General features: G+C 30.7%; 1 protein-coding gene across 1 annotated transcript in view; it reads left to right on the top strand.

Moving 5' to 3' along the window:
* LOC112693220 (neuroligin-4, X-linked-like) overlaps window positions 1-15,423 on the top strand; it is a 421,733-nt gene that overhangs the window by 53,375 nt on the left and 352,935 nt on the right. The window lies entirely within an intron of this gene.

The following is a 15,423-nucleotide window of genomic DNA, read 5'->3' as shown; positions in this document are numbered from 1 at the left end:
TAAAATATACACCTGTCACTTTATGCCTGAATATAATTATAAGATTGTAGTTTACATTGCTCCGAAAAAATTGAATAATGATTTACTTAGAACTTAAATAATTTATATTATTCGTTTTGAAGTTGAAATTATAATTATTTACTTTAATCTTCTATATCATATAATACTGCACACTAAACAATATGTCCTTAAAAAACTTAAGGTGGAATAACTAGAATAAAACCAAATAAGGCACTACTAAATAAAATTAATATTATTGAATACTATATTATTATTATTGTATATTAATCGATTTAAGGAATGAAAATAAAAAACCATCACTACAACTCGTTTGCGCACATACAAAATTTTTACCTGAAAATCGACGACTCGTTTGTGCACGACAACACATTCACACGCATGACACGTATATACATATATCGTCATAGACTGCAGTACAAATTATCAAATATATTATCTTAATATTATCTTATAATTGACTGTGTAGACTGTAGATTATATAAATTTGGATTTTTCAAACAACTTTTAGTAAAGTTTCGATAGGTATGGACTAAGGATATGAACGGTACAGTGGTGACTAGTGTGTTGACGACGTAAACTTTAATATGGTGTAGAAATTTATAATATTTTTGGATCTTGGTGAGAAAAACGATGTTTTAATATTGATAATTATAAATTTAGTGAATTGAATTCCGTGTTTTAATAAGTGGATGTTCACGTTTTAGATGCACTAATAAAAAATGTCCGGCGAGTGCTATTGCTAATAAATCAAATAAGATAATAAAAGTAACCAACTCTCATAGTCATGAGGAGTATAATAATAAACGACAATAAGCAAACGAGTTCAGACACTAGGGATTTTCATCACAGGTAACCAAAATAAATGTGCGCAATCGAGTTGTGCATTTTTGAGCAAACCAGTTGTACAAAACGGAAACGTGCGCAAACGAGTTGTAGACTAAACCATAATGTACATTAACAAAAGTTTCACTCAATAAATATATAATAGATACAGTATAACATGTGCGATTACGAGACAAGCAAAACATCAAATAGAACCAAAATTAACATATATATTTCAGATAAATGGAAATATTTATTAAACAAAATGTTCTACAATATTAAATCAGTACTTATGTTTATGCTTGTCTTGAAAACCCTAAAGTAAAAAATAACAATAATTGATTTTTAAAACACATATAATGACTAATTATAATATAATGGCTAATTGACTGTTAAACATAAAAATACAACGGTTGGACCACATCACTGATACCGTCTTCGTAGAATATTATTATGGAAGACAATCCAGTCGAAACCGTAGTAAAGAAAAAAATACAACAGCGATAGAAAAAAATAAAACAATGGGGAAACAAAAATACTAAAAAAATAAAAATATCAAATTTTCCATAATTTTGGACTCTTCTCCAGGGGAATGAGGAACTTTATCCTTCGGGTTTTTCGTGGCACTCACAACGCGTTACTTCGGTCGTTTAAAAAATTGTAAAAAGAAAATAAATTATTATAACAATAAATAAATTTATTGAACAAAAAATCAAATTAATTTAATCACGGAAAAAGATTAATTTTTACGCCGACGGCGATCGATAAAATTACCATGTTTATACAATATATTTTAATATATTTTCGGGTTATTTATATTCATAGATTTTTGTTTTTATTTACCGCCGTAAATTATGATCGACAGTGGTGATGACAACAGCAGTACTATAATATACTTCTATATAACAGAGTTTCGATTATACTATTATTGTGTATTAAAAATTACAATCACGGTTCGGGATTTTACGCGTATAGCAATAACAATATTTTTGTATAATATTAATGGTGATAATTGTCATATTATACAGTGCTGTTTATGAAGAATACAAACGTTATTTTTTTTATGCGTTCCTCTCTCTCTTTCTCTCTCCCTCATTCTATATCTTTCTCTTTCGCTCTGTATCTATGTTAATAGGCTTGCACTACAGTTGTATTACGAAATCACATTACGCCTTTCGTGATAAAGAGGCGTTTGCGAGGGTATATTCTTTTCGACGACTTTGTCGCCTGAAAGATAATATAAGTATACAACAAAACCAACATAAATATACAAATACACAAACGCACGTTATTATATTATTATTATTCATCAGAGGAAGAGGAATAATATCCGACAAAATTAAAAAAAATAAATCAAACGGGAAATGCGTTTACGCGGACGTCGATTAACGATATTTATTTATTTTTACCACTGCCGCCTCGGCAAAAGCGCATTAAAGAGGTCAGGACGTCCTAGCGACGACGGTACGAAAGTGCAGAGCAATAAATACAATTTTCGGTTTACGTATATTCAAAAGATTCTGCGGCCATTGCGGGCAGCTGTGTACTGACCCGTTAACGGTTAAACTTGCGAAAACTCGTCGTGTACAAAAGCTAAATCGGACAAAAACGTAACCTTTTTTCGTTTCGATTCTCCTTTACGGATCTCGCCTTTTTTGTCTGCCGCCCCCACTTCTCCCCACCGTTGTGAAAAAGTGTGTGTGTGTAAGAAAGAATTAGTGATGAGAAGGGAAGAAAAAATATGTACATACATACATAATACTTTCACACAACCACACACACAAAGAAAGAAATAACATACATACATATATATGTATACTCGCACGCACATTCGCGTGACCACAGAGCGTCGTTGTGACAAATGAACAAGCTGACTCAACCGTTCGAAAAGTGTGTTTGTGTGTGTGTGTGTGAAAGAGAAGGACAGAGTGAGAAAGCAAAAAATAACAGTTTTCGGAGAAAGCTAAAACTTGCGTGCAACCCATTCGTACCCTCTGACCGCCTACCAGTTGTCGGAGGAAAACGGCAATGCGCTCGTGTACAATATACGAGTGTAGACGCATTTACCATCTCGGACCGTTGCAATACGTTCTGAAATAAACGATTTTGCACTGGTAAACAGCGGTTCGAGTGTGCGTGTATACGCCTATTTAAATGATGTACAATATGGATAACGTGCCGAAGGTGCATTACGTACGTACAGCGGTTATGATTCGTTTTGTGTTTTTTTCCCTCAACGTTGTTCCCCACCGGTGCACGTACGCAAATATCTCTCGTAAATTACTGTACACTAAAATACCGCACGTATATGTACGCCTTCGAAACACGGTGTTCGGGTGACCGCAGGGTCGGTTCTCCGATTGATTTCCAATCGAATCCGTCGACCACGAACGCGATCATCATCGCATCGACAACCGCAAATCATTCCCGACGATATTAGTCGTCACGAACATCGGTTGCCCGGAAATACCAAGTCCGGGGAATCTTATCGCTCATCCCGTCATCGGGTTGAATGAATTGTCGTTCCGACTCGTGGTCTTGCATTTTTCGTTTTCGCACCGAGCTATTGCAACGGTGTACAGTAGCCGTTCTACTCGAGTCCCTCGAAACGGCGTGAGGTGCCCAGAGTTATGGAAATAGCGATTTTTTTTTGTAGATAAAAAAATAAATCTACTCCTTTAATCCAGGGCTTCTTGTCATAGTAGAAAGTTGACAAATGCATTTAATATTGCTTAAATTAATAAAACCAAGTAAAATAGTGGATTAGGATACACGTTTTCGCTTAAGATCAATAAAATACACAACTGTTTAATATAAATATTAAAGAACAAACGTTTGACATGTAAAACACGAGAAGGATAATACAAAGAGAACACAAAACAGTAAACACGATAGATAAACCCAAATGAGAACGCGAAATAGAACAAATGTAGATGTGTAACATTTCCAAAACGTATTTGTAAATAATATGAAACGTTCGAAAAACGCGCTTATTGAGTTAAAATTAATTTATGGAGCAATCGAATCGGAAAACAGCAGCTTACACGGTAAAATGTCGGGCGTTATTTGGAACGCCGCGGACTTTCGTCGCGAACACTGGCTTATCCTTCGCCCTCGAAAACCGTACCCCGGACCCGACTCCCGGAGACGTGGACAAGGAAAAAAAAAAATCGTCGTTTCACAGCGCGCACGTGCGTGCACCGCAAACCGCTGGCGGAGAGATTTACCGGTGACGCGATACCGTCCGACGTGCGTTTCTCCCGTCCGACACGCGTCCGTCTCGCACGTCCGAGATTGAAGCACACCGGCAAACGTAACGACGAGACGTTACACGCGCGCACCGGACACGCGTTGGCGGCACACGTTTCGCCCGTGCACGTGTGCGGACGGTCCGATACCATCACGGCCTCCGATTCCGCGTCGTTCTCTGGCCGCGTTCTTCCGGTTGACGGCACGTCGATAAGGCTTCGTAAAACGCGTATTTTGACGACTGGCCAACTTTGGCGGCAGCTCAACGCCGGCCCGTGACAAACCGGTAATGCCACCGTTCACCCCGGACGACTCCACCGCCGTCGACCGTTTTCATCCCCATCGGCAGTGTAACCGTCGCTGAACTAGATCGCACCCAACCCACCCTCGTTCAGCGTACGCGACGACGGTACTACGCGATATCAATCGTTCTGCTCCACTCCGACGTCACTTCGAGAGCACCGCGTCCGCGCGTCTCCCGTACGTTTGACAGGGACGCGATAACCGCTGGTCGTCAAGCCTAAATATCCGCGCGCGGATTTTCGGTGAGTTAACCCTTTATACCCGCATCCGATTTCTACACGTGACTACTGCGAGTGTTAATGCGGTACGTTACGGGAATCCGTCAATTTCGCGCGCTATTATTTTCCCATACAGCGCGTTATACATCACGTTGGCCGATTAGGTTACCTAATCTAATTTAAAAAAAAAAAAAAAAAAAATAAAATAGTAGTATTATTTATTCAAGTGATGCTAATAATTTTGATTAATTTAACGGGTCTTGAACGATTATTCTTTAAATTATATTTAAAAATACAGTACATTTTAACTGAAACAACTGCAGATATATACCTTTAATGCAATGATAATTTTTTGTACGTAAATAAATTTAGTTTAAAATTCGATCTTGTCTTGTCATTAATAGTCAGTAGGTGTATACTCAACATTTATGTATTTTAATGGCATTTTGTACTCGATGAAATACTGATGCATGAAATATTATTAAAAACAAGAATTTAAATATGTAGTTTTAGAATTTGCATGAATAGTAATTTTTCGATATATAATATATCAAATCATTCCTAAAAAATACTCTAGGAATATATTTTCTCTTTTTTTTTTTTTTAAATGTACCTGTGTTTTATCAATTCTAGTGGCATAAGTTATAAACACTTGGCTGTTTAGAGTTATTTATTAATTTACATTTAAAAAAAAATAGTTTTTATATTAACGCAATAAAACAGTAAGTACCTATATAGGTATATAAGTATATAGGTACTTATGCGTATACGTACAAACGAGAGAACGACGTACCCTGAAACCGACGACATTATAATAGAATATATATTTATATTTATATATGTTATTAAAATCTCAGTGATATTCTTGGTTTTGAACATAATTGTAAAATATATAAAAATTATGGTTCTCACATTTAATTACAATACTCGTATTAATGTTTTATTAATAAAACATCATTATTAAATTTTTAACAATTTGAAAATGTGTGTAGAAAAAAAATACGTCACATATAATATTTAACACACCATTGTTAATTGTTGGTTATATTTCAAATTATAATAATTTAAAATATAACGTAAAAATATGTAATGTTATACATGTCGTACGTGATTATTTTTCACTATATATTATATTAAATTAGTCTTTACTCATATAATCATGTTTTTGTGATTTTTTAGTTTCTAATTTAATAAATAATTTAAATAATATAATATTGTAAATGCTATTAAAATATTACGTTTTAAATTCTTAATTTCTAAAGTAAACAGCAGAATTGCAAAACCAATCATTGATCACCTAACTCTAATAATAATGCCGATTATTTATCATTATATAATGATAAACAATGCAGTTATATAATTTATGTTATATTAAATAGCATTTCTTTAATATTTTTATTTATTTATTTTTTTTTTTTTATGTAAAAACTGAAAACTATTTTGCCGTTTATATATTTTGGTTTTGTACTCGTAAACAGACATTTCTGAACGTTTTTAAAAGTGAAACAAAAAATGTGTAATTATTTACCAAGATGAAAAATAACAAGCTAATAAAAAATATCGACTTTTCACAAGCAAAAAAACATAAGGTGGTGGGGATTAAAACTTTGATTCAAGTCGATTCGATTTATTTCTGACTGCCGTAAGAAGTAACACGCGAGTCGAATTCCTGGATGTGGGCTAAACTATTTAAATGGTTTGACGCCATGCAACTATATTCCTATTCACATTACCAAAAAGTTTTGATCATAAAAATCCGACCAGTATCGATTGAACTTTTCATTTTGACTTTTTTCTTTACTGAGTTGCCGGTTTTTGATTGATAATAATATTCTTTTGTTCTTCCGGAACATTTACTCCAGCAATTATTCTTCATATTTTCGAATCCTCGCTACCAGATTCAAATCCTTCTAGGAAAAATCTCAAAAACGCACACACAATTGAGTAAAAGATATTTTATTGTGTACATCAACCTTTCAAAACTCTTCGAAAATATGTACGTATCAAATCAAAATATCAAAATCTATTCATCACTTTTTTTTATCCCTGTATTTAGGTACACTCTTTCTAAAACACATACTACACACCCGTTTGTCTAAAATATTTTGTTCTCACGTTTTGTCAAGGATTTGATCAGTCAGTTTCGGTGGTACACAAACCACAAGTAGAAATTATTTACATAAAATGGTTTCAATTTCATTGGATTTAGATTTGATTACTACATTGATTTCCACTAAATGAAATTACATAAATTTAGTCCATTTTTATTTCATAAACAATTTTTTTTTTTTATGTTTTTATATTTTCATGAAAAAATGAAATAAAACTAAAAATAATTTAAATTAACATTTAAAATAAATAAAAAAAAAAAAACTATATAATTATGAATGCATTTGAGATTCTGTTAATTTAAATAAATTAAATATCTTGTCAAAACGAATGGGTTTTTTTTTTATTATTAATAAATATTTCCATTTGCTTAACATTTAAGAAAAATATTTGATTATATAGAATAATAAATTAATGACACGTGTACACGACGTATAAAGATGTAATGACAAACTGTTAAGTTCAAAAATAAAATTGGTCTTATAAATTAATCTGTTTGAAAAACCAATAAAAAACGATAAGAATATTAATTAAAGTGATATAATTATTCAGTGAAAAGGTTCAAATAAAAAGGTCAATTTTACATTTGTAACATACGATTTGTTATGGGATTTTCTGATTTGATTCCAATAAACGGTTGACTCTATAAACTAATGATTTCATTGAGCGAAACTAACTAAGTTTATGTATTATGTAATTTTTTTTCACTGGTTCGACTACAATGCTTATTTAATTTACGATAGTTGGTCGTGTTTATTTATCATTATTTATTTATATATTGTTCTGATCTTCACCGTGAAATCCAACCAGTGTAAATTACGTTTATATAGCATGATTTTTATTACACGGTAAAAGGAAACTGTTTCAGAAAAATAGAATTTCAGTGTTTTTGTTCCAACCGTAAATAAGTTTTTTCTGGGAAATATATCAAGTCATAAACTAAATATATTAAGTTGTTAACTAATTTTTCGATAGTCAAATTTACTCCACTAGTTGTGGTTAAAAAACTGCAGCTACTGAGAGTGGATTCAAAATATAATTTATTATAACAACGTCTATACCCGTAGCTGTTTAGTTACCTATCAGTCATAATGGGAAATAAATTCAATTTAATCAATATAGTTCATAGTTTATTACTTTTCTAAATCCAACCGTGATTTAACGATATATTATGATTACTTGTGAACTTAGAGTTTGATATAAAAATAAATAAATGCTTAGCCCGAAGTGTTATTGTATTTCTAAAGAAACACCGGTTTTGAAGTTAAAAATATAATAATACTCCAGGCTTAGCGTTCAACGTGATCGAAAATAACAATAAACATATTACTCATCGAGAATTTCTTTATTAGGTTGTACAAGGCGTCGTATGTTCGCGAAAAGGCGGTAAACGTACATGTACTTGAGTGAATTGAAAATACGTCGGTCGCTCAACCAATCATCATTTTATTAGGGATGACGACTCAAATGATTGTTAGTCAAGTTTGCCCCTTCTGTATTTCGAAAACCACGTATGAACTTTAAACCATATCGAACAGAGGTTTTTTTTTTACCACGTTCGTTGTGTATAAGATATTGTACTTTTGACGTTTAATAATAGACTCATGATAAGTATCATGATAAATTACAATAGCCGAGTAATTATAAGATAAACATGTTATATACATTGCGGTTAAATGGAAAAAGTTTCTTTACAAAAGATTATTTTGAATGTGAACATGTGGTAAACCATATAAATTATCAACTCTAATTATTCTATAATGATGGTCTTCGAAACAAGTTATTCGAAACATTTAACCGTTTAATTTGGAAGATTGGCCGAAGGCTGGAAAAAACTCAAGTTCAACTCAAGTTGTAAAAATAAAAAATTTACAAAAACAATGCGGATAGCAGAAAAGTTTTCGGGTATTATAATATAAGTATGGTAATTATAATTACGAATGACATAATCCGACTGTATATGTGGTACACCGAAGCGTCACTGTTAGACTGAAAATAATCTAATTTGATGTATGTGATGTGTTTAAGATAATTTATGCTGGTTAATCATATGGATGCACTTGTTCGTCGTACGCAAATTAATGGGTACAACTTTCAAAAAAAAAAAAATCTAATTAAACGGTAAGGTAGTAGGTACCCGTGAAAAAAGCGCAAAAAAATATGAATTATGAAAAAATCATATTTATTACTGAAATACATGGATGGACAACTAAAGTGTCATAAAAATAAATTTACATAATTTTACGACTACAATAAATAATTCAGTTAACAAACTTAAAGTTTTTATATGTACATTTTCCAAAAAATGTAAAAGACATATGCCTTAAACATAGATACCGGTTCTTTAAATATGTAAATTATTTCGTTGGTTTTTATATTTTTAAATATTTTATTTTTATTTTAAGAAAGCCGCTAGATAATGAAACAGGCGCAAAGTACCTTCTTGAAGAAAAGTAACGTCATACTTTTTAAGATGCCGTATTATTATAAATAGCGTAAAAAGGTAGATGATGAGTGTAAATATACCGAAAAATGAAGAAAACAATTTTAAAACTGCGGGAGATCGTATCAACTGATTGGAAACGAAAATTGTCCAGTCCATTAAAAACGTTAGAAATACAAGTACGAAGAAAAACATATATTATACGTATTGAAAGAAGAAAGTGTTTTTGCGTCTTTTTAAGTTAATAGTTTTGTAATGTCTGTATACGTTTTAAGTTTGACGAAGGCGACCGTCGAGATTAAAACACGATTTTAATCGACAGCAATACAACACTGTTTACCGACGGGGACCGGCGAAATCGGCGTCGAAAAAACGGGAACGGTCGTCGGATGAATAATGTAATAACGTTTAGGGAATTATTTTCACGAGCGGAGTTCTAAATACATATATATATATATATATATATATATATATACATTATTATCTAGTCGTTTCTCGGGACGAGCGCCGGCAAAGAAATTCGGATGACAATGCGCGGCGATACTAGAGATGAAGGAGTCGGGTCTCTGCAGACGCGACGGAGGATAATTTATTCACCTTGGCCATTAAATCCGTCGCGGGAGACGTTTTTAATTATAAAGTTCTCACAGATAGCCACTACACGCAGTAGGTTCCCAGATACGGACTCTCTCTCCATTTGTTTAAGACATAAAACTTGGAAAACGACTTTATGAAATAATAATAATAATAATAATTATTATTATAATAATACTTTTGGTACGGCGCCAGCTCCCGGCCGGAACAAAAGAGCACCCGCACTGGGAACTCTGTACAAGTGAGCCATTATACATTTACATATGGACAGCGATGTACGCGCATGCGTTCGTTTTATAAGGGTGTTGAATTTCACGGTTAAAAACGAATAATTGCCTACTGGCCGGACGGTGATAATATTACACTGTACGTGTTTTAAAGGGTGAGCTTTTTTTCAAATACATTTTTTTATCGCGAACAGCAATAAGCGCTAACGGGTATAAAAATTAGTGATAGGAATAATCGAATGATTCGTTTATTTGAAATAATCGAATGATTTGATTATTATTTTTCGATTATCAAAATAATCAAATGATTTTAATAATCCAAACAATGGTACCCAGACATATTTATCAAAAGAAAATTAATAGAAATATTCGAAAAAATTGTGTATTTTACTCATTTTCTACTGGCTACTAAATTAAGAAGGCGACTGTCCATCAGTATTGTATTATTATTTATTTTATTTTTAATCGTTGGTATAATTTCCGGTATCGGTAATCGCCACACTAATTGGTTTAATACGTGTAAATATTTGGATTGAAAATGCATTTCATTTTCACGCTTATAGATAATAATTTGATCATTTATACAACCAGTTAAAGCTGTTAAATCATGAATCATTCAATTATTTGATTGTTTTGATTTCGTGTACTAATAATTTGATTATTTTGTTTTCGACTACTAATCATTCGATTATTCGATTATTTTTTTTTCAATTATTAATCATTCGATTATTTCCATCACTAATAAAAAAATACCTAATTTCGCATTCGTAATAATATTAAATATATATATATATATATACACCCAGTGACGTGCGTCGGATCGTCGACTGATAATTGTTCGACCGCGATGCGAGTTCAACGAAGCACGGTGTTGCGTTATTATATTGTTTTTCTCTAATAATATCTGAATCAAATTAAAACACATTGTGTATAATTTTCTTGTTCCGCTGCCGAACCCTTGTGCAGCGTGCGCCCACAAATTATTATTACTATATGGTCGTGCTGTATATTATTACAGTTGAAACTTTTCCCGTTCGTTCTTTTACCGAGGAGAATGTTTTCAAAACTCGAATACTTCAGAACGCGGGGTGTGTTTATTCACCCTCTAAATGTTGAATAATTATCAGTTTATCACGTACGCGAATATGGTTCACATAACGAGACGCAATCGTTCGGTGTCGGATAAGTAAAATACTACACTTACTTGCACGAACGCATGACTAAACCCCTAGCTGCTACGGATATTAAATCATATATCCTATGCATATCATTAAAACAAACGCATGTGTTTAAATCGAACGCCAACGAAATAATAATCAATTTTTTTTTTTTTTTTTATATAAATATATTCCTAAACAAACAAAATGTTTTTTTCTTTTATGTATTCCTAAACAAACAAAATACTTTATGCTCTTGGAAATAAAATAAAATATGATACTAACATCAATATGTTTATTTATTTTTCACAAAATTCATTATGATTCCGAAGAGAGCGGAATTTAAATAACTAATCAAAAATGTTTCAAAAACCTTTTTGGGACAAGTTTAATTAATATAGTTGGAAATGATTTCAGTACTACATCGATCACATTTAAAGGATTTATAAATTATACTTCTTGGTATATAATAATTGTTTAATACTATAATATTTTTTTCCAATAATTCATACGTAAAATAGTTATATGAAATTGTTTCTGATTCCATACAATTTATTCAAAACTAATTTCAGAATTTAAATACATATTTTTATCTATTTAGTTTGAATATACGTATAATTTTAGATAAAATATTGACATTTTCGAATAATATTTAGTTAATTATATTTATCTTTATGATTTCTTTGATTTACTTTTAAATCATTCATGGTTGTAATTATTATTCGTCATTGATTGGTCTTTTTTATTAATTTTTCAATCGCCGTCATAGTATGCTATTTATTACAATTCCTAATAGATATACGATTCATAAAGATACCAAACGTAACTAAATATAAAGTTATAAATAATTAGCCACTGATTATAAAAATGGAAATACAAGCGTTATTAATATTAATAACATTAATAAATATTAAATAATATTTATTTCTTTATACATAAATAGTTGCTTAAGTTATACAGAACTTGAACAAAAAAATGTTGTTGAAAAAGTCAACGGTTTTTGATCAAAAGCCTGTGAAAATGTATATTTATATTACTTTCTAAAAAAAAAAAAAAAAAATTAACCATTTAAATATTCTACTTGGATATATTTATTTGTTCGAAACGGCGATGTAACAACTTTTATGATTGAAGTCCCGAACAAAAAAAAAAAAAACATAATTTTAAAAGTCCTTGCCGAAGGTATTTCAATTAACAAATTCCCTTGGAACTCATCGTCGTAGTAAAACTGTGAATGTACTATATACTATTTTATTCTGATAGATTAAAAGTGTTTTTTTTTTCAATATACATGGTCGAGATCAGTTTCAGTAAATCTTGCACGAGTTTATAAAAAAAAAAGTATTTTATTACAGTACACGTTCTCTTTCACGTGCGATGATTTAGGATTATCATAGTTCATAATATGTTTATGTACAATGTACAGTAAATTTTATGTTTTTTTTTCTTTTGTTTTTATTCGTTTAGTGCTTTTTTAGTGGAACTGTAATCAGTAATAACGCTACACAAAAAGTTTTATCGTGCACTTTGTTTCCATAAAACTACAGGTCACTTACGCGGCAGTTTCAATCCTAAACAAAAACAGTATTTTATTCAACGATGGATCCGGTAGGGGGAGGTCAGCTGATCCACAGTTTCTTTAATCATTATTATTTGGCACCTATTTTGATTTTTGACATAGTCAAAGTGTCGAACAATTTTTAGATTAATAGAAATACCTATTATTTATAACATAGGTAAAATAATTTGAAAATATTTTACACATGCCTTTTCCCAAGTGATATCTTTTTGAAAAGATATTTATAAATTTTTAGATACCTATTACAAAAAATACACTGGCCACTGAAAATCCTTTCCGATATAATATCAATCATGTCTAGCTGTTTATTTCTAGATGAATTCGACAACCCACAATAAATTCAGCTATTATTTTCTTTTTTTTTTTATAATCTACGTAGATTACTGTATAAACTACGAGTCTTATATTTATATACTATTGTAGTTCAGGTGTTAAGTTATATTAATTATATACAAAAAATTATACTAACATGTACACACTATAATAGTCGCAATAAATTTAACTATGCATCTACTTTATTTATATATAATTTTGTGATTTGTGTTTGTATGAATTATGTTTACCGATTTACCAATCATGATTATTCCGTATTCGACGACAATCGAGTCTGAGTGTCTTCAGTTCATAAGGTTTTGTACTCTTATATTTCGATTCTTTTTGGTTCGTTTATGGAATCTCAATTGATTGTCTGGGTGGCAAGTTGTATTGTAAAATAAAAATATAAAGCGGTTAATTGGGATCAAAGTATTCCGTCGTTCCTTAAACCTAATGCCATACAGCAGCCATTTACGGAATATGATAATTCATCCATTTTATCTACTCTTAGTATAGTAGTACCATGTATTTAAAATAAACAAATAGGATTATAAATTTTTTTTTTTACAAAATCACTTTTAAACATGTTTTTTATAAAAATACTTTATAAAATATATTTTAAATGTTTTTATGTTTAAAACATGTAATAAATCTTGTTTTAAATGTAATTACTTTCTTCTTTACCCTTTTTATTTTTTCAAATTAATTATTGTAATATTTATTATTAAGACTATCAGTAGCGTACCCAGAAAATTATTTTAGAAGGTTTAAAATTTTGAATTCTTTCCTTAATAATACCAACTTTCTATCTTTTATAAGTCGATTTAACACGAATTAAAATTATAAAATGCTTTATTATTTAGTTAATTGTAACTGTGAACATTTTTTTATGAGGACGTGATGTAAAGATACATTAAGGGGGGGGGGGTTGTAATCCATTAATATTATCTCTGGCTAATGTTATTTATAGGTACTTATTTATTACTGTAGCTATATTTTATAATTTTTCGATCTATATAAAATATGTTGTTATTATGTCATAAACCATGTTAGAAATAACAAAAATATAAGGTGTATATTTATTAATTGTATAAATGTTTTCCGGTAATTTATTATCTTTATATATATAATTCTACTGTACGTGTATATGTCACTGAACTCCTCCTAAACGGCTTGACCGATTTGAATGAATTTTTTGTATGCATTTGGGTGACGCCCTATATGGTTTAAAAGAATTTGAAAAGTAATAGGCCCAACCCCGGGAGATGCTTAAACAGATATTTCGAGATTTACGATGGAAATATTTATTTATAGATGGTTGCTATGATTGCTATTAGTTTCAATAATAATATTATTTATATAAAGAAAGAAATGAATATCCCTGAATCAAAATGTAAACGATTTAAATATTTCTGAAATATAATATATCGGATCTCAGGAATATGCACTTTATATATATATATATATATATATATATATATGTATATTATATGTATATGTTCTTTCGTTTCATTATAAATAATGTTACTAATTGCTTCATGTATAATATTATCGTATTTCCAAGACAGAAAATAATTTTAATTTCGTTGAAATTAAATGTTTAATTTTAATAATAATTTTTCACGTTTAAGCTTTCGTATTCATCATGTTATCATCGAATCAAGTTGAATTTTCGAGCTACGTTCAATAGCTTACTTATACGAGCATTTCATTAGAGAAATGTATTCGCAAACCGATAATTTTATTTACGTTAATCGTAAAATCCATGTGCACATGTATGTGTATAAGAATAAAAACGTTTGGTTATTATTTTCGACCGTCTCCGGGTGCCCTGACATGTCGCGTAAACACGTAGAATTTTTTTATTCACCATTCAATGTTATACTAGAACATCAATTATGTTGAAATACTAGATTATTCTAAGCAATTGTTCCGGTATTAAATATTACTTACTACTCATAAGTACAATAACGGTCTTTAGCTTTTACTACTCAATATCAATAAACATTTCATCGCATATGTAGCGTATTATGCGCTATGTATGCGGATGAAAATAACGCATAAATAAAACAATCATATCTATGGCGAAATGTCAGTACTTTACGTATTAACATAAATATACGTGTTCAACTGAATAACGATCCATTAACACTATCATTCTCAGAGAAATCGCTTAACATTGGAAACAGAACAATAGACAACGAGACACACAATGCATCAAATTCCTAGAAAATTTCTGCAATATGGTAAATCAGGAAATATGCTTTGATTCAAAGCTAATTATATTAATCATTCGTGGCTTCGTGAACGAGCTATTTAACCGCAAAAAATATCGATGTTAACGCTATTAACTTCAAAATACAATAGTCATTGTCCGGCAATGAGA

The sequence above is a fragment of the Sipha flava genome, unplaced genomic scaffold, assembly GCF_003268045.1.
Source record: "Sipha flava isolate LNK unplaced genomic scaffold, YSA_version1 82_pilon_pilon, whole genome shotgun sequence".
Taxonomy (NCBI): Eukaryota; Metazoa; Arthropoda; class Insecta; order Hemiptera; family Aphididae; genus Sipha; species Sipha flava.
This window is presented reverse-complemented; position numbering and strand designations above follow the sequence as displayed.